General features: G+C 39.8%; 1 protein-coding gene across 5 annotated transcripts in view; it reads right to left on the bottom strand.

Moving 5' to 3' along the window:
- The window catches only part of FGGY (FGGY carbohydrate kinase domain containing), a 627007-nt gene that overhangs the window by 20900 nt on the left and 584096 nt on the right, over positions 1-22011 (bottom strand). Inside the window, exon 16 of one of the 5 annotated variants that reach the window (XR_007516666.1) lies at positions 10688-10766. The exons of 3 other annotated variants lie outside the window; for them this stretch is intronic. The gene's annotated coding sequence lies outside the window, so the exon portion shown is untranslated. Of the gene's footprint in view, positions 1-10687; positions 10767-22011 lie in introns of those variants that run through there. One more of the 5 variants, XR_007516663.1, reaches the window with a different exon arrangement.

Below are 22011 nucleotides of genomic sequence, written 5' to 3'. Positions count from 1 at the left end.
ATTAAAAAAAAAAAAACATTGCCGTTGAGTCGATTCCCACTCATAGTGACCCTATAGGACAGAGTAGAACTGCCCCATAGGGTTTCCAAGGAGCAAGCTGGTGGATTCGAACTGCCAACTTTTTGATTAGCACCTGGGCTCTTAACCACTGTGCAACCCAGGCTCCACTCCATTGTACAGACATACTAAAAACATAGGGGTAAATAATCATGACCTTGGAGTAAGCAATGGTTTCTTAAATATGATATCAAAAGTATGAGCAGCAAAAGAAAAAAATAGATAAGTTGGATTTTATCAAAATTAAAAACTTTTTTTTTTTGGCAACAAAAGACACTATCAAGAAAGTGAGAAGATGACCCACAGAATGGGAAAAAATATTTACAAAGCATAGAAATGATAGGGGCCTAGTATTTAGAACCTATAAAGAACACTTACAACTCAATAACAAAAAAAGACAACCCAATTAAAAAATGTGCAAAGGACTTGAATAGACATTTCTCCAGAGAAGATATACAAATGGCCAATGAACATATGCAAAGATGCTCAATATCATTAGTCATTTGAGAAATGTAAATCAAAACCACAATGATATACTATTTTGCACCCACTAGGTGGTTGTAATAAAGAAAAATAAGTGTACATGAGATGTTGGAAAAATGGAACCCTCATCTACTGCTGGTTGGAATGTAAAATGGTGTAGGTACTTTGAAAGATAGTTTGGTAATTCCTCAAAAATTTCAACATAGAATTACCATGTATCTTACTTAGTCATCTAGTGCTGCTATCACAGAAACACCACAAGTGGATAGCTTTAACAAAGAGAAATTTATTCTCTCACAGTCTAGTAGGCTACAAGTCCAAATTCAGGGCATCAGCTCCAGGGGAGAGCTTTCTCTCTCTCTCGGCTTTGGAGGAAGGTCCTTGTCCTCAATCTTCCTCTGGTCAAGGAGCATCCCCGCACAGGGATCCCAGGTTCAAAGGACGTGCTCTACTCCCAGCATTGCTTTCTTGGTGGTATGAGGTCCCCCTGTCTCTCTGGTTGCTTCTCTCTCTTTTATCTCGAGAGAGTGCCTCAAGACACAATCCAATCTTGTAGACTGAGTCCTGCCTCACTAACACAACTGCCACCCATCCTCCCTCATTAACATCATAGAGGCAGGATTTACAACACTTAGAAAAATCACACAATACCAGAAACATGGCCCAGCCACACTGATACACACATTTTTGTGGGGACGTAATTCAATCCATGACACCATGTGATTTAGAAAACCACTTTTAGGTATATACTCAGGAGAATTGAAAACATACGTTTAAACAAACACTTGTACACAAATGTTCATAGCAGCATTATTCATAATAGCTAAAAATGCCCATCAACTAATAAATGGTAAACAAAACATGGTATATACATATAATGGAATATTATTCAGCCATGAAAAGGGATGACATACCGAGGCATGCTGCAATATGACTGATCATTGAAAACATTATACTAAACAAAAGAACCCAGGCACAAAAGAGCACATATTATATGATTCCATTTATATGAAATGTCCAGAACAGGCAAATCCACAGAGACAGAAAGCAGATTTGGGATTGCCAGGGACTACGGGGTGGCAGGAGAGTTTGGAGTGACTGCTTAATGGGTAAGAGATTTCTTTGTACGGTGATGAAAATATTCTGGAATTAGTTAGATGTAAAGATGGATGTACAACACTATGAATATACTAAAAGCCACTGCATTGTATGCTTTAAAATGGTTAAAAGGTTGAATTTTATGTTATGTGAATTTTGCCTCAATTAAAAAATATATATATATATTTATATATGGGAAGGGAAGGGAAGGGAAGCATTTAATGATTCTTATTTTAGGCCCATAATTATACTGGGCATTTTCCTTCTGTTATTGAACCAGGTGGACATTTGTCCACAAACAGGTCATAATTTAATTGAAGAGAATTTCCAACCTGGAATTAAGACTGAATTTTTTCCTCTCTGAAGCCTTCCCTGAACTTGCCCAGACAGAACAGCTACCTTTTCCACAGTGATTCTGTACTTTTTCCAGGCTTCTGTTATTGTATGTATTATGCTTTGTGTTGTTTCATTCCATTTCCTTTCATTTTACATTGTGACATTTTTGATGTCTTTCTCTCATTAACTTATGAGCTCCTCAAGACAGGGACTTGCATTGTGTTTGCATTTCTGGAGCCTGGTATATCACTCAGCACATAGTATGTGCTCAGTAAACGTGTTCACCGGCCAGCTGGAATGACATACTTGGTTCCTGTATGTACACTACATTAATGGCTCCTAAAATCACCATGTCTTTTTGACTTGCCTGTGCAATGCTAAGCACTGTATTCATTATCTACAATGAAACTAGGTCACATCTGGAACACACAGGAAACGTTATAAGAAAAGTTCTGTCTGAAATACAAAACCCTTAAGTTTATATCACATATAATCAAGCTGATCCTGCCAAAAAAAAAATTGTGACTAAAACTTCATTATTTCATTTTTGGTCTTTGTTCTTTTACTTCATTTAAGTTTAGAGCAACGGAACAATTTACACAAGTTGAAAAATCAAAGCAGGATGACAATGGCAAAAAAAGAAACAAAACAGCTTATTTTAGGGGTCTTTTCCTTTTTGAATTTTCCCCTAGGCTGTGGTTATCTTATACAAGGCTTGTCTGTTTGGTTATAGGAACAACTTATACAGATAGAAAGGATCTAAGACATCTCTTCTGTCCTATAAAAACTTGGAGGAAAAAAATGTCTCTCATAAAGGGGATTTGAGGGAGAGGGCCTCTCCTGACAGCAGTAACAGCTAGAATAATAGAGAAGCATATGAAATTATCTGACTTTGGTAGTTTCTAGGACCGACAACAGAATTTGTTGGATACCCAGGAACCTTTGGTTCTGGCCTGTGGTAGGTAGTATAAATAACACACTTCGTGGCCACTAGCTACTTTATGTTTGTTTGTTTGTTTAAGTCGTTCTTTTTTTTGTTTGTTTTTTAATTGTGGTGAAAATATACATAACAAAATACATGCCAACTCAACAATTTCTACATGTACAGTTTAGTGACATTGATATATTCTTCAAGTTGTACAAACATTCTCACTTCCCTTTACCAAATCATTCTACCACTACTATTAAAACCTAAATAACATTTTCCATATCACATAAATTGTTTTTTTTCTTTTTTGTTTGTTTTTTTCTGTTCAGGATAAACCAGCTCATTAAACCGAATTCTCTCTCTGTCTCCTGTTAGTATTGAATATTGGATAAAGGGGTTCTTTTGAAAAGGATATGAGTCTGGTGTCTTCATCTCCTTGTGAAATCTGTTCCCTTTTACCCTGTCTCGTACCCCTTTTTTCAGGTTTACCAGTATTTATTGAATATTTACAATAAAAGTTCCTGGTCTGTGCTTGGCCTGTACTTGTTGTTGTTAGGTGTCATCGAGTTGGCTTCAGCTCATAGTGACCTATATATAACAGAACAAAATATTGTCTGGTCCTGCACCACCCTCACAATTATTGCTATGTTTGAGGCTGTAGCAGGGGCTCAAAAAAGGAGCTCTATCCCCTCCTCTTTCCATCTAGTTAAAAATACATATTGTGTCAGTCAGGACCCTGACCAGAAACAGAATGCACACGCATATTGTATTTTGATGAGGATTTAATGACAGGACTGCTTAATAAAGTATGAATGACATTAGGGAAAGCAACAAGTGATGGGGAGGAGTCCAGGGATAGTAACATCTAGAAGCCGTCACTACCCTTAGGCCTAAAGCATCATGGGGATGCAACAGTGTTCTTGGAGCTTGTTGAACATTGGAGCCAGGGAAGACAGCTGCCTATCAGGAGCTGAAGTCAGAAAGTGAGCAGCTATTGTCAGACCCTTGGCATCAAGGGAGGAGGGGAAGGGTACGTTTTGTTAGCTGAACCCAACTCAAAGCCAGAGGACAAAGGGATCCTGGGTGGTAGAATGTACAGGGTCTGCCTCCCAGGGAATGGAGTAGGGCATAGAAATGAGGAGAATGGATCTAGGTAGCCAAAGAGAAAATAAACAGCACACTCACATCATCACTAAGTTCCAGAAAATTCAGGAAGCAGAATTATCATCCACGTTTTACAAATAAAGACATTGCGGTAGTGAAAGGTTAAGGAACTTGTCGAAAGTCATGTGGCTAGTAAATGGCAGGCTTAGGATTTAAATTCTTGTCTTTGAGGTCTAGTTCTATTCTTTTATACCAAAATGTCTGTCTTACATCTTAACTATATGATCTTCCTTACATTTTAGACAGTGTGAATCGAGTATGTGGTTATGCCTTCTGTTTTTGTCTATTAAGAAGCTCAGAGTCAAATGTTAAACCGCTTTTGTTAAGTGTACAGGATTTTATGGCCTGCATTTCTTAATATTTGATCTTTTTCTAACCTCTTTAAATGATTAATTTTTTTAAATTGACAATTCAACTTTATCATCCATTATAAATGTGAACAGGTTCAAGGAGGTATAGTTTACCTCAAACTGCATTTCTTGCAAAACTAGTTTCATATGAATTTTGCTTTTTTTTAAAATTGTGACTTAGGTGAAAGTTTACAAAGCAAATTATTTTCTCATTAAACAATTAATACATAAATTGTTTGGTGACACTGGTTGCCAATCCCATGATGTGTCAACACTCTCCACTTCTCCACCCCAGGCTCCCTGTTTCCATTTGGTCTTTTCTATTGCCCTAATTTCTTTTTCTTTATATGTATTTTTTCCTCATGCCTATTTTGAAAAGGTGAAGGATAAACAATTGAATAAATGAGTAACTGCTTAATCTTTGACTTGCGTTCAATAGCCTTTTCCCTAACACAGAGCTGTGACTGTCAAACACACAGCCTAGGGGCTGCTCCCTTCCCCTACTTCCCAAACACACACATCCCTGATCTTTGCTTCAGAGCTGGCTTTGCCATCACAGTCTTTTTCAAAAGAGTGCCCCAGCAGCCACTACCAATCAATTAGCACTAGCAGGGGAACTGAAACCTATTTGCTATCCTTGGTGTAATATGGCTAGTAAATTAACTGATGATACCACAGGATCTTTAATAAGGAAATGCCCTACGGAGAGAGCAGCTTCCACTTTTAATAGAGGACATCCTAAAAGCCTTTTACTCAGGCACATTGTGTGTGATGAGCATCATTATACTCTAACTGCTTCCCCATATCTCAAGTACTTTAGTAAAAGGCAAAATGAGCAATATGTGAAAGCACTCTCTTTCTGAACAATTAATCATTCTTCACCAGATTCAAACTTTTGGCATTATTCCAGTGATGTCTCCATGGTTGTTAAGAAAGAATGTGCTGTGCTATTTGGTTTTATCATACTAGATAAAGGCCTATTTGGCCTTGTTAATACAGTCAGCTCACAAAGAGAGAGCCATAGAATCTCAATTCCATTACCTAACATCTTGAAGCAGCACTAAACACTGTTCAGGATAGTGGAATTCATTTAAGCAAGCCAGACTTGGATTTGATTCAAGACCATTTAGTGAAAGCTCCCAAAGGACTGCTGTCAGAAAGCCTTGCCCATAAGACTATATGATGGCATGATTACTGTAATAGTCAAAATATTACCCATAACAGCAGTTTCTTATAGTTCCATAATTATTTGCAGAGTGTAATATGTTTTTTTAATATGTTTTTACATATATTATCTCATAACCCCAAAATAAAGCTTTAACAAGTCTTTTAAGTATGTGTATCTTCCAATGTGTGTATCAGTATATACTTAAAACAAGAGTTTGATTCCGTGGAGGGGATATTCTAAACCGGCTGGTTGGCATCAGGATGTTTTATAACCAAATTGTTCACCTTCTACTCTGCTGTGTAATGCTCAGATTCATTGGCCTGCGAGCCCTGACGATGGAGAATGACTGTTTTTTCCTCAAGCTGACAGTCTGGGACCTTTTCTTTCTCCCCCAAGTCAAATTCATCAGACTCTGACACTGACCTAGATATGGCTATGTGTAGTGGATTGAATTTTGTCCCCCCAAAATATGAGTCAACTTGGCTAGGCTGTGATTCCCAGTATTGTGTGGTTGTCCTCCATTTTTTGTGATCTGATGTAATTATCCTCCATTTTGTGATGTGCTGTAAATCCTAACCTCTATGTTAATGAGGCAGGATCAGTGTGGGGTATATGTTGAGTTACAGCCTTATAAGAGGGTATGTCTCTAGTAACACCCTTAATCAAGTCATACTGTTACTAAAGTCATAGCCTTACTTAAGTCAAACACCCTTGCTTGAGTTACACCTTTTATCTTACGAGATAAAAGGAAAGAGAAGCAAGCAGAGTATGGAGGGACCTCACTACCACCAAGACAGAAGAGTCAGGAGTAGATCATGTCCTTTGGACCCGGTATCCTTGTGCTGAGAACCTCCTAGGACCAGGAGAAGATTGATGCTAAGACACATGGAGATTTCCAAGAAACACCAGTCCCACAGATGTTGAAAGGAGACAAGGACATTCTCCTAGAGCCAGCAGAGGGAGAAAGCCTTCCCCTAGAATTGGCCCCCGGAATTCGGACTTCTAGCCTCCTAAACTGTGAGGGAATAAATTTCTGTTTGTTAAAGCCATCCACGTGTGGTATTTCTGTTATAGCAGCACTACATAACTAAGATGCCATGTCTCCTACAGACACATTCTATTCTTTGACACTTTTGAGAATTAAAACTAAGGAGAGTGACTATGCTTAGAATTCTGACCCCTTCCAATCTAGAGTCTTCCTTGCTGTTGTTCTTTTCCATGTCCTTTGCATTCCAATTGCTTCAAAGATTAACTGAACATTCCGAAGATGTTTTATATTAAAAAAAAATTGCTTTTCCATATATCAGCACATTATATTTCCACATCATCCTGTATAGTAGATATCATGATTCATATATTACCATGAAGATATTAATGTTCCTGGCTCTCAGAACTAGACAGGCTCTTGAGACGAGCTGATGCAGTGGTGCCATTGTCATTGACGTCCATCATTTATTGTTGATTTAAAATATCATTTAGTGGATTATTGTTCATCTATGTGTGTGCAACCCTATACCAGACATTGTAAGCAGTACAACAATACACAGAATACCTCAGTACTTGTCTTCTCTACTCCAGCAATGACTTAAAGACACCCTACTCTTTCCAACCTCCAGGACTTTGAGTTGCTGTTTTCTCTGCCTAAAAGACTCTTCCTCACTTTGCTAAATTCTTCCTCACTTCTCTAAACTCCGTGAAGGTACGACCAGGTCTGTACTCACTACTGTATTCCTTATCACTAGCACATTGTATGTACACAGTAAATGCTCACTATCTATTGAATGATTGAACTTAGCATATTATCTTATCCTCTCTTGCTGCTCTTTATTACAGCTCACATTTCTCTTGCACTTGGCGTTCTTACTGCTGCTTCTGCTTCTAAGTCTGAAATAAACTCCTGAAAAATAGGTAATACAGAAGATCTCAAAAGGTTTTCTTTATCACAATGGACTGAAACTGCCTGGGCTCCCTGTTAGTCGACAATAGGAAGAGTCAGTCAGAGACAATACTGGGGACTAAATATAAACCTTGCTAGAGTTCACCAATTAAAAAACAACCACTTCCTGACTTTTATAAGTAGAAAGAGTAGAATCAGAAATTATATCCTGTTTGCAAGTCCAGAGTTTCAGCTATATTATTTATCATTAACATTCAGCATGTAACATCTACAACAGTGTTATGATTAAATTATTGCCTACAAAATGAATAAAACATCAAGATAGAGATTTCATAAGAGGAAATACTATAGTTCCATTATACTCTGATGTTATATAAAAATAGCACATGAAGGAAAACATTTGTACATTTTTAAACCTATAAAATACTGTAATCATCATTTTCTATTCAGCATTTATCTGTTCATTTCTAGCATGAGCACAGTTCCTGACACATTGTGTATAATCAAATATTTTGAAATTAATGAAAACATATGCTATGACTGATATTGGTAAAAACTTTAAGGTTTATAAAGCGAACGGTTTTCTAGCCGCTATTTCATTTGAAGCTCATGACAACCCATTGAGCTGGGCAGAGGGGAGATTACCAACTGTACCTTATAAATGAATAAAGAGTGACCCAGAGGGTTCAGTTGATTTGTCCAAATTTGCACTCAGCTAGCATGTGGCAGAGCTGCCATTCGAACCCCAGTCTTTTGCCTCCAAGTTCTGCTGTCTTCACTTTAAAACTTAAATTTCTGCATAGTGTAAAGACTGAGGATTCCTTAACATTTTAATGACACTCAAAACATTTGTAAAATATCGAAATGAAATTGTCTAACTTTTAAAGCTAGAGAATCCCAAACCTAAATAGACATAGATACCATTAAAACAAATTTAGAATCTGAAAATAATTGAATTAGTCTTAGGTTTAAAATGAGAGGAAACCACAGGGTGTGTAAAACACAAACAAACATGCTGTTAGCAAACTGCCAGCATCTCTCCGTACGAATGAGTGAATAATTAACACATGAGGAAAGGAGAAATAAACTATAATTAAGCCATGGGTGTAATAGTGTTCCTCCAGGGATAATTATTTGTCTTCATTCCCTTCTAAGAGTACTACTCTACAGATGATATAGTACCTTCTCTTTTCATTTTTGTAAGAAGCCCTGCTGGCACAACGGTTTAGTGCTTAGCTGCTAATCAAAAAGTCTGCTGTTTGAACCCACCTAGCTGCTTAACCCTGGTGGCGTAATAGTTAAGTGCTACGGCTGCTAACCAAAAGGTTGTCAGTTTGAATCCACCAGGAGCTCCTTGGAAACTCTATGGGGCAGTTCTACTCTGTCCTATAGGGTCCCTATGAGTTGGAATCAACTCCACAGCAGTGGGTTTGGTTTTGGTTTTTTGGTAGCTGCTCCATGGGAGAAAAGACTTGGTGATCTGCTCCTGTAAAGATTACAGCCTAGGAAACCCTACGGGGCAGTTTTGCTCTGTCATCTAGGGTCGCTATGAGTCAGAATCGACTCAACAGCACCCAATAACAATAACATTTTCATTCCTGTAGTTATATTTGATCCACGCTTTTGTTTAATTCATGCTTTCAATGAACAAATTGTTTTTATAATGTGTTTTACACTTAGCGAACCTTTTGATTTTTGCATTGCCTCATTATTGAACACAAACAATTGACCATTGTTTATTCATTTGGTGCAACAACCAATAAAAAAGCTCTGTAGTAATTAGAGCCCTTCAGAAAACAGAACCTCCTCAGGAGCTCCATGTCATTGGAATCCCCTAGGCTGAGGCTGTTAGTGGTGCTGAAGAGTGTCCTGCAGCGGGTGGTATGGTGGACTTCTTTCTTTCTTGTTGATTTAAAAAAAAAAAAAAAGTCGTACTTGTCCTAATTTCAAAAATAGTCTTGAATTGGCTTACGTTAAAAGCATGGTATAATAAAATAATCATAGCATACTCTAAAGCCAAGTAAGGAGTAAAGGGAAAAGAGAGAACTATTATATCAAGAATTTACAACTGAGAAAAACAGTCGTGTGGAAACAAAATGCGGTCCTGAGCATCTTATCAACTGAAGAAAACAGGGAAACATCATTCCTAACATTTACTAGAGACTGGAGCACTACGAGGTATTGCATATGAGGCTATTCTGGAGAAGACTTTGAGTGAAATAAGTCATTTATGAATAATGTAAATGATAGCAAGCTTTACAGTCAAAGTATAGAAGTATTCCTCATATAACTGCATTTTATAGATTTGGTCTTGGTGAAATCCAAGGGCCAGAAAGATAAGACTGTGGTGTGGCCCAGATGATGTGGTCAAGTGTATAGCTTTCTGAGGATTGTGCCAGCTGAAAAAGCTTATAGGCGGTGGGGTGGGGGAGATGAGGAAATTGGGAGATTCCCACTTGACGGCCCTGCATTCCTATGTGAAGTAGGATGTACCCCCTTCCTTTATTTAGAATGCTTCCATGGTATCCCATTGTGCTCATGACAAAATCCAAAATACTTACCATGGCCTTTAAGGCCCTGCATAATCTCCCTCTACCCACTTTTCCAGAGCCCTTGTGGCACAGTGGTTTAAGAGGTCAGGCTGCTAACCAAAAGGTTGGAAGTTCAAATCCACCAGTTACTTCGTGGAAACCCTATGGAGCCGTTCTACTCTGTCCTATAGGGATGCTATGAATTGGAATTGACTTGACTGCAACAGGTTTGCTTTTTTCTTTTTTTTTGCCCACTTCTCCAGCCTTATCTGCAGTCACGGTTTTCCTGCATCACTCTGCTCTAGTCACAATGGACCTATCCCAATCCCTCAAATGCACCAAGTTCTTCCTACTCAGTGCTTCTTCAGATGCTGCTCTTTCTAACTGAAATGCTCTCTCCTTTCCCTTTCACCTGGCTAACTACTATTCACTTAATAGATTTCAGCCTAAGTACTCCTTCTGCTGAGAAGACCACTACGACCACCACCTCACCCTGTTATTTATATTAAACCACACCTGTAATTCTTTTAGATAGAATCTTTCTTCTTCAAAGCATTTATAGCAATCTAGCAGAGCTTTTATTTATTTAAAATCTTTTTATGTGACTATACATAGTTAGTATACATACATACATTTCCTAACTCTGTCCGTCGAGAGTGTTTAAAAAGCACTTACAGCTTGCCGATCCTGGTTTCTTATGCCATTCTCCAATACAAGGAATCAGGACTTCTTGGAGAAATGGTTGATTCTAGGGCTAGGGAGGAAATATACAAGGTGAGCCTGAAGTATATCATAGTGCCAGAAAGAAAGGAAATGCTAAAAAAAAAAAAAAAAGAAGCGCACACTAGTCAGCCTGAAAGCAGCAGTCAGGAAATCAAACTATGGATTGCATTGGGAAAATCTGCTGCAAAAGACCCCTTTAAAGTGTTAAAAAACAAAGATGTCACCTTAAGGACTAAGGTGCACCTGACCCAAGCCATGATGTTTTCAATGGCCTCATATGCGTGTGAAAACTGGATGATGAATAAGGAAGAACAAAGAACTGACACCTTTGTATTGTGGCATTGGTGAAGAAAATTGAATACACAATGGACTGCCAGAAGGATGAACAAATTTGTCTTAGAAGTACAACCCGAATGCTCTTTAGAAGCAAGGATGCAAGACTTCGTCTCATGTACTTTAGACGTATTAGCAGGAGGGAATCAGTCCTTGGAGAACATCATGTGTGGTAAAGTAGAGGGTGGGCAAAAAAGAGGAAGACCCTCAACGAAATGGATTGACACAGTGGCCGTAACAATGGGCTCAAGCTTAACAACAATTGTGAGGATGCCGCAGGACCAGGCAGTATTTTGTTCTGTTATACATGAGGCGATTATGAGTCGGAATCTACTCAATGGCACCTAACAACAGTCAACCTGAAAGAGCTCCCAAAGGCCAAAGCTGGAGTAATTTAAGCAACAAAATAAATAACAATATTAGATTATTACCCAAAGAATAAAATAAACACTCATGAATCCATACTATTATACATAAATGATTGAAAAATAAATGGAGGAAAAGGGACAAATGTTTATCATAGAAAATTTTTAAAAGATAAATGTAGTCACTCCCCCTCTCCAGGAGGTACAGCTTAATATCAAATGCAAGTAAAATTTTTCTGAAGATCATTCAAAAGTGGCTGCAGCAGTACATCGATAGAGAACTGCCAAAAATTCAAGCCAGATTCAGAAGAGGACGTGGAATGAGGGATATCATTATTGATGTCAGGCGGATCTTGGCTGAAAGCAGAGAACACCAGAAGGATGTTTACCTGTGTTTTATTGACTACACAAAGGCATTGAACTGTGTGAATCATAACAAATTATGGATAACATTTGGAAGAATGGAAATTCCAGAAGACTTGATTGTACTCATGAGGAACCTGTACATAGATCAAGAGGCAGTTGTTCAAACAGAACAAGGGGATACTGCATGGTTTAAAGTCAGGAAATGTGTGCATCAGGGTTGTACCCTTTGACTATACCTTTTCGATTTGTATGCTGAGCAAATAATATGAGAAGCTGGACTATGTGAAGAAGAACGGGGCATCGGGATTGGAGGAAGACTCATTAACAATCTACCTTATGCAGATGACACAACCTTGCTTGCTGAAAGTGAAGAGGAGTTAAAACACTTACTGATGAAGATCAAAGACCACAGCCTTCACTATGGATTACACTTGAAGATAAAGAAAACAAAAGTCCTCACAACTGGACCAGTAAGCAACATCATGAAAAATGGAGAAAAGATTGAAGTTGTCCAAGATTTCATTTTACTTGGATCCACAATCAACACCCATGGAAGCAGCAGTCAAGAAATCAAAGGATGTATTACATTGGGTAAATCTGCTACAAAAGACCTCTTTAAAGTGTTCAAAAGCAAAGATGGCACCTTGAAGACTAAGGTGTGCCTAACCCAAGCCATGGTGTTTTCAATCGTCTCACATGCATGTGAAAGCTGGATGATGAATAACAAAGATCTAAGAAGAACTGGTGTCCTTGAATTGTGGTGTTGACCAAGAATACTGAATATACCATGGACTGACAAAAGAACAAACAAATCTGTTTTGGAATAAGTACAATCAGAAGGCTTCTTAGAAGCAAAGACGGGGAGGCTGTGTCTCACATACTTTGGTCATATTATCAGGAAGGATCAGTCCCTGGAGAAAGACATCATGCTTGGTAAAGTAGAGGGTGGGCAAGAAAGAAAAAGAGCCTCAATGAGATGGATTGACAGTGGCTGCAACAGTGGGCTCAAGCATAACAATGATTGTGGGGATGGCGCAGGACAAGGCAGTGTTTCGTTCTCTTGTACATAGGGTAGCTATGAGTTGGAATTGACTTGCTGGCACCTAAAAACAACAACAAGGAGACATGATGACTAAATGCAATGTGGTATACTCATCCTGGATTTGATCCTGGCACAGAAAAACATTAGCGGAGAAACTGGTGAAATTCTATTAATATCCGTAGTTCAGTTAATAGTATTGTGCCAATATTAATTTCTTTTTTTAACTTTTTATTCTTTTTGTTGTGATGAATGTGTGTATATATATATATATACATTAAAACATCTGCCATCTCAACATATTTGCCAATATTAATTTTTTAGTATTGATTGATATTCTGTGGTTCTGTCAGGTGTTATATTAGGTGAAGCAAGGTGAGCAATTTGAAGGGCATATGGGAACTCTTTACACTGTTTACAATTCTTCTATAAAACTAAAATTGTTTCAAAATGAAAAGTTAAAAATATCCCACTAAACCAAAAATCCATTAGAAGGATCACCTCTGTGGTGGTCAGTATTGTATGTTCATTCCTAGAATAGTGATGCATATGGCTAAGACTTTGGATTCTGGATCCTAATTGCATGTTTGATTTCTGGTTCTGCGCTTATAAGCTACGTTACTAGAAATTTTCTTAAGCATTCCATGTCTCAGTCATCTTATCCAAAAAAAAAAGGGGGGGGGGCATAAAGTTGTTTAAGAATCAGAAGTGTTAATATGTGTAAAACAGACCAGGGCAGGGTTAGTTATTACTGGTACAATTCCCACTTTATATATCAGTGTTGAATGAGTGAATGAATGATGCAAGATTGTTTGCAATGAGTGAGTTAGGATTCAATTAAAGTCAGAAAGAGAGTATTTGGAGAAGAAGTTCACAGTACAGAGTAGTATGTTTACTATGGGATGGGGACTCCATAAGGCAGTAGATGGATTGCTATAAGGATAGCAGAAGTATAAGGATAAATTGTGAGGGATGAAGCAAGGAGCAATACTGTAATGGAAGTATGTATAAGAGCCTTGTATTTTGGCTAGTACTGAAGGTTGACAAAGAGGAGCTGTTAGTCATTCCAGGGCATATTACCTTCAGATCCATTCTTCACCTTTTCCTGCTCGGCTCTGTATTTGCAGGGGGCTGAACCCTGCAGCCTACAACTCAACCTCCCGCTTCAGCTGGTTTCCGGTGGGAGGCATTGACAGAAGATTGGTGGGTAGTAGGCAGGGAGAAGCCAAAGCATTTCTTCCCTTCCTCTCTGTATTGGGCAGTGACTCCAGCAACAGCTATATCCCCTCCATGAACAGTCCTGCCAGGGCCCCAGATTTGCCCAGAGGTCAGTAATGCCACTTCTTCCTCTGTCCCTCTAGACTAAGGTCTTAATGGTTTCCTTCTGTTATTATTCTCTGGGTTACCTCACTGTCCCGTTTGGCTCTCAGTCTCTCCATTACCTATGTAACCTATTCTCAGTGTTGAAATTCCTGTGTTGTGAATACTCAGGTGGCTACTGTTTCCTTGTTAGATTCTGGGAGAAACAAAAGGCATGATGGAATTCCCTATTTTCCATACTGACTGGAACTCTTGGGGAAAGGTTTTCCAGTGCTACCACAGACAGAGACACTGGCTGTTTTCCTGAGTGTCATATGGTAAATATGCCATAAACTTTCCTGGGCTTCTGGGTATTGCAAAGGTTAGAAGGAGTAGGTGGTAGTGAGAGTCTGTTTAGGTTTATATCATGCATCACTGCCTTCTAGAGAGTTCCAGATAGATCTGAAACTGGTGGGACAGAAACATGTAATGGGAAGAGGAGGTTTCAGAATCTCAGTGACACAACAGCCAGACCCAATGTTGGGCCCACCAGGGGCTATGTGGGCCAAAGAGCACCTCCTGCCTCAGAAGTATACCAGAGTATTGGGCCCACAACAGGGGTATCCATGCTACTCTAGTCCCTTTAAACAAACTTGGCTCATTTATATTAGGACCTGATGCAAAAAGATGCTACTATCATCACTGTTTTTTCTCTGCCATTTATTTAGATCACCGCTCACTTGAGTCCTTGCACTCTGCCTTCCTCACTTGAGCTCTGCTATAGATTCAATTATATCCCCTAAAAATGACTGTTGTAAATCCTAACCTCTATGCTTGTGGTTATAATCACATTTAGGAATGGGTTGTCTTTTTTATGTTAATGAGGCAGGATTAGTGTAGGATGTATCTTGAATCAATTTATTTTGAGGTAGAAAAGAGGCTAAACAAGTGAGCAGAACAGAGATGGAGGAAGAGAGACGCTAAGCCACTTAAAGATCCTCTAGGAGCAGAAGCTCAAAGAGACAAGGAACTTCCTTCAGAGCCGACGGAGAGAGAAAGCCTTCTCTTAAAGCCAGCACCCTGAATTCAGACTTCTAGCCTCTTAGACAGTGAGAAAATAAATTTCTGTTTGTTAAAGCCACCCATTTGTGGTATTTCTGTTATAGCAGTACTAGATAACTAAGACAAAATTTGGTACTCAGATGTGGGAGTGCTGCTCTAACAAATGCCTACAGTGTGGAACTGGTTTGGGAATTGGGTAATGGGTGAAGTTAGAAGAGTTTTAAGGGACCTAATAATAAATTGGAGCCCTGGTGGCATAGTGGTTAAGAGTGCAGCTAACCAAAAGGTCAGCTGTTCAATTCTACAAGCTGTTCCTTGGAAACCTTATGGGGCAGTTCTACTCTGTCCTATAGGGTTGCTATGAGTCAGAACTAAACTGACGGCACTGAATAACAACAGTAAATTGGATAATGAGTAAAGTTGGAAGAGTTTAAAGGGACCTAAAAGTAAAAGCCGAGATTGCCTTGAAGAGATTGTTAGTAGAATTTTGGACATTAAAGGCAATTCTGATGAGGGCTCAGAAGAAAGTTAGGAGAGCTCTAGAGAAAGCCTTGATTGTTTTAGAGAATACATATGGTGCCAGCAAAAGACTGTTGCTAGAAATGTGGACATTAAATGTGCTGCTGGTGAGGCTTTAAAAGAAAATGATGAACACGTGATTGGACAATGGAAGAAGGGTGATGTTTTTTATGCAGTGGCAAAGAACTTGTCCGAATTATGTTAAAATGTTTGGAGGAAGCTAAAACTTTTATGTGATGCTTATCTGGCCTGGCTATCTAGCTGATTAGATTTCTAAGAAAGATCTTAAAGGGGCTTCTTAGTTCAATCGAGTATGTAAGACCTAATGGGCAACACCTGCCCAAAAGCAAAGACAGGAAGGCAGGAAGGGACAGAAAAACTGGATGAATGGACATTGAGAACCCAGGGTGGAGAGTGAAAGAGGGAGAGTGCTGACACATTGCAGGGATTGCAACTAATGTCATAAAACAATTTGTGTATAAAATTTTGATTGAAAAACTAATTTGTGCTGTAAACTTTCACCTAACACACACACACACAAAATTTACTGTGCAAAATGAAAACAGAACTTAAAGATATGGAAAATTCTATTGTACAAACTGACGTGTATCCTAGCATGTTTACCAAGGACATGGCTACACAATCTTTTGTTAAAGAGATTAAGTCTGTGACTGATGTGTCTAATTAACTACCACAGCAGAAAACCCATCAGCTTAGTCTGAATGCAACAGAGAAAAAATGAAAGGAAAGAACAGTGTCTGTCTTTTGGAATTGTACAGGCAGAAAACAGGTGAAAGGAGCTACATCTGTTGTCCTCCAAGAGAAGATAAAAACATCCCTGGAGCAGCTTGGAAATAAGCAGAACTGTTGGAAGGAGCACAGGAAGCAGGGCCTTTTTGGTTTCAATGGGTGGGGCCAGGGTCTACTGGATCTCAAAGGGTGGGGCCACAGCCTCCTAGGTTTCAAAGAGTCAGATCTTTGCCAAATCAGTTCTGGAGTGTGGGGCTGCCATCAAGGTGTGCTGGGGAGTGGGGCTACCATGCCCAAGGAACAGAAGAACAGGGCCTGCCAGGGCCAAGGGGCTGGGTTTGCCACTCAGATAGACCAGGAGAATGGGATCACTCAAAGCTGATGGAACAAAGTTGCCATTATTCCAGTGGGCCTGGAAGGCAGAGCTGAAGCCCAGGGCCAAGGGGCCTCCACCAGAATCTAGAGAGTATGGCCAACACCCAGAGTCTGGAGAGCAGGGCTATTGCTCAGATGGCTCAGAGAAGAGATGATTATTTTCAAGCCTTTAGAGCTCCTGTAAATTGTTCCACTGGGCTTTGGACTTGCTTGGTGTGTGTTATTCCTTCTTTCCCTCTAATTCCTCCCATTTGTAAAGGAAATGTCTACCTTATGTCTGTTCTACCATTGTTCTTTGGAAGCAGATAACTTGTATTCTAGATTTCACAGGTTCACAGATGAAGAGGAATTTTTCCCCAGGATGGAATATACTTGAAGTCTCATCTACATTTGATTTAGATGCTTCATAAGATGAGATTTTGGACTTGGAGTTGATTTAAGACTTTTGGAATGATGCGATAGGGTAAATGTATTTTGCATGTGGCAAGGACATGAATTTTGGGGAGTCAAAGGGTGGAATGTTATGAGTTGAATTATTTCTCCCAAAAATATGTGTTGTAAATTCTAACCTCTATGCTTGTGGTTGTGGTTATAATCGCATTTAGGAATGGGCCGTCTTTGTTATGTTAATGAGGTAGGATTAGCATAGGGTGTATCTTAAGTCAATCTCTTTTGACATACAGATAGTCCCCAGGTTATAAACTTTTTTTTTTTTTTTAATTTTTATTAAGCTTCAAGTGAACATTTACCATTCCAATCAGTTTGTCACATGTAGGTTTACATACATCTTACTCCCTTCTCCCACTTGCTCTCCCGCTATTGAGTCAGCCCTTACAGTCTCTCGTTTCGTGCCAATTTTGCCATCTTCCCTCTCTCTCTATCTTCCCATCCCCCCTCCAGTCAAGAGTTGCCTACACACTCTCCCGTGTCCACCTGATTTAATTAGCTCACTCTTCATCAGCATCTCTCTCCCCTCCACTGACCAGTCCTTTTCATGCCTGATGATTTGTCTTTGGGGATGGTTCCTGTCCTGTGCCATCAGAAGTTCTGGGGAGCATTGTCTCTGGGATTCCTCTAGTCGCAATCATACCATTAGGTGTGGTCTTTTAGTGAGAATTTGGGGTCTGTATCCCATTGGTCTCCTGCTCCCTCAGGAGTTGTCTGTTGTGCTCCCTGACAGGACAGACATCGATTGTGGCCGGGCACCAACTAGTTCTTCTGGTCTCAGGATAACGTAGGTCTCTGGTTCATGTGGCCCTTTCTGTCTCTTGGGTTCTTAGTTGTCGTGTGACCTTGGTGTTCTTCCTTTGCCTTTAAAACTTTTGATTTATGTACAATTCTTAGTTTTGAACCAAGCCCAGTAAAGTCTATTACCTTAAAAATTTGAGGTAAACACAATGGTTCATAATAACAGACGGGTGCTACTTTGCGATGCACATCAAAACATTGTTATTATTACATTAATAGGTTAAAGATGTTTTGGTGTATCTGGAAGTGTTTCTTTAATGGTTTTATGCATAGAAAAGCACACTATATACTGAGATAAACATTTGACTAACTGACATTAGATACAAACCATACCTAACTTTTCCAATTTATGTACAAATTCAACCTGAAGACAGATTTAGGAACAGAACTCATTTGCAATCCAGGGACTGCCTGTATAAAAGAGATTAAACAAATGAGCAGAAGCAGAGATGAAGGAAGAGAGATGCCAAGCCACAGGAAGATCTCCCAGGAGCAGAAGCTCAAAGAGACAGGGACCTGCCTCCAGAGTCATCAGTGAGAGAAAGCCTTTCCCTACAGCTGGCACCCTGAATTCAGACTTTTAGCCTCCTAAACTCTGACAGAATAAATTTCTGTTTGTGAAAGCCACCCATTTGTGGTATTTATGTTATAGCACTACTAGATAACTAAGACAGGCTTGATACCTCACAAACATTGCTCACTGGCCCCTTGGAATACCAACCTGTCTTGTCCTGCTGCTCTGCCCTTGGCCTTGGCATTGCTTCCAGGACATTATTCTTGCATTTGTCTTTCAGCTTCTCACAACTCCACACAGTGATGAGGGTCTCCATTCCCATATTCTCACTTAAGACTTAGCAAGTGCCCTCCATTTATCTTATTTTGCCCTCACAAGCAGGAGACCAACATGAAAGATGGAGTGGGAGTGTTGATGAGATGGGCAACAATAGTCGTGCTAGATCAAGGAAAGAGGGACCAGATGCATAAAGGATAGCCAGAAAGCTGTTAGATATGATTAGAACCTAGACTCAGAGTGGAAGGATAATCCAAGAGACTTCTTTTAAAAGGAGATAGCAATAGTAATAACATGTAATTATAAAGACACACATTATAGTTTACGGAGTACCTAATTCATTCCTTTCATCTCCGTTCAGATGGTTACATAAGCACTTTTGCCAGCGTGAGGAACAGCTGTAGCAACAAGGAATGTTTTTTTGTTTTTTTCTCTTTTTGTGACGGGGGAAGGAAGAGGTTTCCACCACATTCTTGGACCTGAACAGTTGAAATTTTCTCATTCTTATGTGAAGGACTTTGCAAAAGCAGTTTTAGGACAAGTCAGCTGGTTCTTCCTTTCTGTCATATTGAATCTGCCGAGCAATTTCTATATAAAGCCTAGATTCTCTACTGCTGAAAGAAGTATTTTATGGCAATCAAACACAGAAGAAAGGCCGGCGATCTGCTTCCGAAAATCAGCCATTGAAAATTCTCTGGAGTATAGTTCTACTTACGGGGTCGACATGAGTTGGAATCAACTTGATAACAATTGGTTTTTTTGTTTTTATTTTTTATGGCTAGCAAATATTGCTCACTGCTCTTAAAATGTATACCTTATTTTAAAATGCTAAGAATTAAATAATGATTCTGAACAACCCACTTTCCTATGAAACACTCTCAAGTAAGTCACAATCATCTTTGCTTTTTTAAACTCGCCTGCAAAAATAAATCTGGGATTGTTCGCTTCCCCAGATGTACTACTTTGATGAAGAGTATTGAAAATATTCGTCACCACAGGCTGTTACTAAGCAGTTATCTGCTCAACCTAGACAGCAGCTTATTTTTAGCTAAGAACCAGGGGAAGAAAATGTATCCAAAGTGTGACATAGCAAGCAATCTGGGTTTTGCATTCATACGGACCTAGTTTGAACCTGAATTCACTATTTGCTGGCTCTGTAAATGGTGATTTAACTTCTTTGTGCTTTTGCTTATTCATCTATTAAAATGAGAATAATAGTATCTCCCTTATAGTGTTTTTAGTGGATTAAATAAGTAATTTATCAGACTTGTCTGGCATTTAGTGTTTTGTGATTGTTGGTGATGGTATGGTATTTTTAGGTGTATTTCTAGAAGAATAGTCTCTCCTTGGTCAGTTCCTCTCATTGCTGCTCCACAGTGTCCCCTCTCAAAGACAGCACGAGGCTAGAGCCATAGTTGGAGTCACTGGGTGGCGCAAACTGTTAAGTGCTAGACTATTAACCAAAAGGTTGGCAGATTGAACCCATCCAAAGATACCTTAGAAGAAAGGCCTAGTGATCTGCTTCCAAACAGTCACAGCCGTGAAATCCCTATGAAGCACAGTTCTACTCTGCAACATGTGAGGTCACCATGAATTGAAATCAACTTGACAGCAACTGGTTTGGGTTTTTTCTTTTTTGGCTTTGGAGCCTGTCTTAGTTATCTAGTGCTGCTGTAACAGAAATACCACAAATAGGCTTTAACAAATAAACATTTATTCTCTCACAGTCCAGTAGACTAGATGTCTGGATGCAGGTTGCCAGCTCCAGGGGAAGCCTTTCTTTCTCTGTCAGCTCTAGTGGAAGGTCCTTGTCATCAATTTTCCCTTGTGTAGGAGCTTCTGAGCACAGGGACCCCAGGTCCAAAGGATGCACTCTGCTCCTTGCACTACTTTCTTGGTGGTATGAGGTCCCCAGGTCTCTCTGCTTGCCTGTCTCTTTTATATCTCAAAAGAGATTGGCTTAAGACATAATCCAGTCTTGTAGCTTGAGTCCTGCCTCATTAACATAAGTGCCCCTAACCCTGCCTCATTAACATCATAGAAGTAAAATTTATAACACATAGGAAAATCACATCAGATGACAAAATGGTGGACAATCACACAATACTGGGAATCATGGCCTAGCCAAGTTGACACACATTTTGGGGACACAGTTCAATCCATATTCTACCCTTTGGCCTCCCCCGCCCAAATTCAGGTCCTTGCTACATGTAAAACACACCCCAACATATCATAGCAAAAGTTTTAAATCAACTCGACGTCCAAAATCCAAAAATTTCTCTTCATCTGAAATCAAGAAAGTACGAGTTATCTGCTTCCAAAGTAGAATGGTGGAACAGGCACAAACTAGACATTTCCATCACTATTGGGAGAAATTGGACGGAAAGAAGGGCCTTCCATGCCCAGCAGAAACTCTGCTCCCTTGGATTTGGGCAGCCCCATTCTCCTAGTCCATTTGAGTGGCAACTCTACCCCCTCAGCCCTGGCAGACCCCATTTTTCTGCCCCTTGGACATGGCAGCCCTGCCCCCTCAGCTTTGGGCAGCAGATGTGGCCCCATCCTACTGGCACTCATGGAAGGCAGCCCACACTCCAGAAGCAAGTTGGTGAAGATGTGACTCTTTGAAACCTAGAAGGCCATGGCTCCACCTTTTCAGACTCCAGAGGTTGTGGCCCTACCCTTTCAGACTGAGGAAGCTCTGTTTCCTGTGTTCCTTGTCTCTTCAGCTCCTGCTTCCTGGTTCCTTGGCCTTTTGTCTTCTCAGGCCTTGCCACCCTCATCTGCCCTCCTAGGGCAAGTGTTCCAAAGCTCTTTAGCGCCACCAATAAGTGCCTAGAGGTACCCCACTCTGCTAGTAAATTTCAGTCGGAAGGCATTTAGCTCTCTTGCTCCATACATAGGTCAGTAAACCTAACCCCACCAATACATACCCAGAAGCCCCCCACTCTGCCAGGAAGCCTCCTGTGCAAAGAACTCGGCTCTCTCGCTCCGTGGGTCAGCACCAGTGCTGTCTCTGCTCTTTCTCTGCTGCTCCTTCTCATCATCTGCACTGTCTCATGTTATACCTCTCCTCACTTCCTTCTGACCCCTCACCAGAATAGTGCTTGATGTCCATAATTCCACCCACAGC

The sequence above is a fragment of the Elephas maximus genome, chromosome 3, assembly GCF_024166365.1.
Source record: "Elephas maximus indicus isolate mEleMax1 chromosome 3, mEleMax1 primary haplotype, whole genome shotgun sequence".
NCBI classification, from domain to species: domain Eukaryota; kingdom Metazoa; phylum Chordata; class Mammalia; order Proboscidea; family Elephantidae; genus Elephas; species Elephas maximus.
Note: the sequence above shows the minus strand (reverse complement) of the source record. Positions and strands in the feature narration are given on the sequence as shown.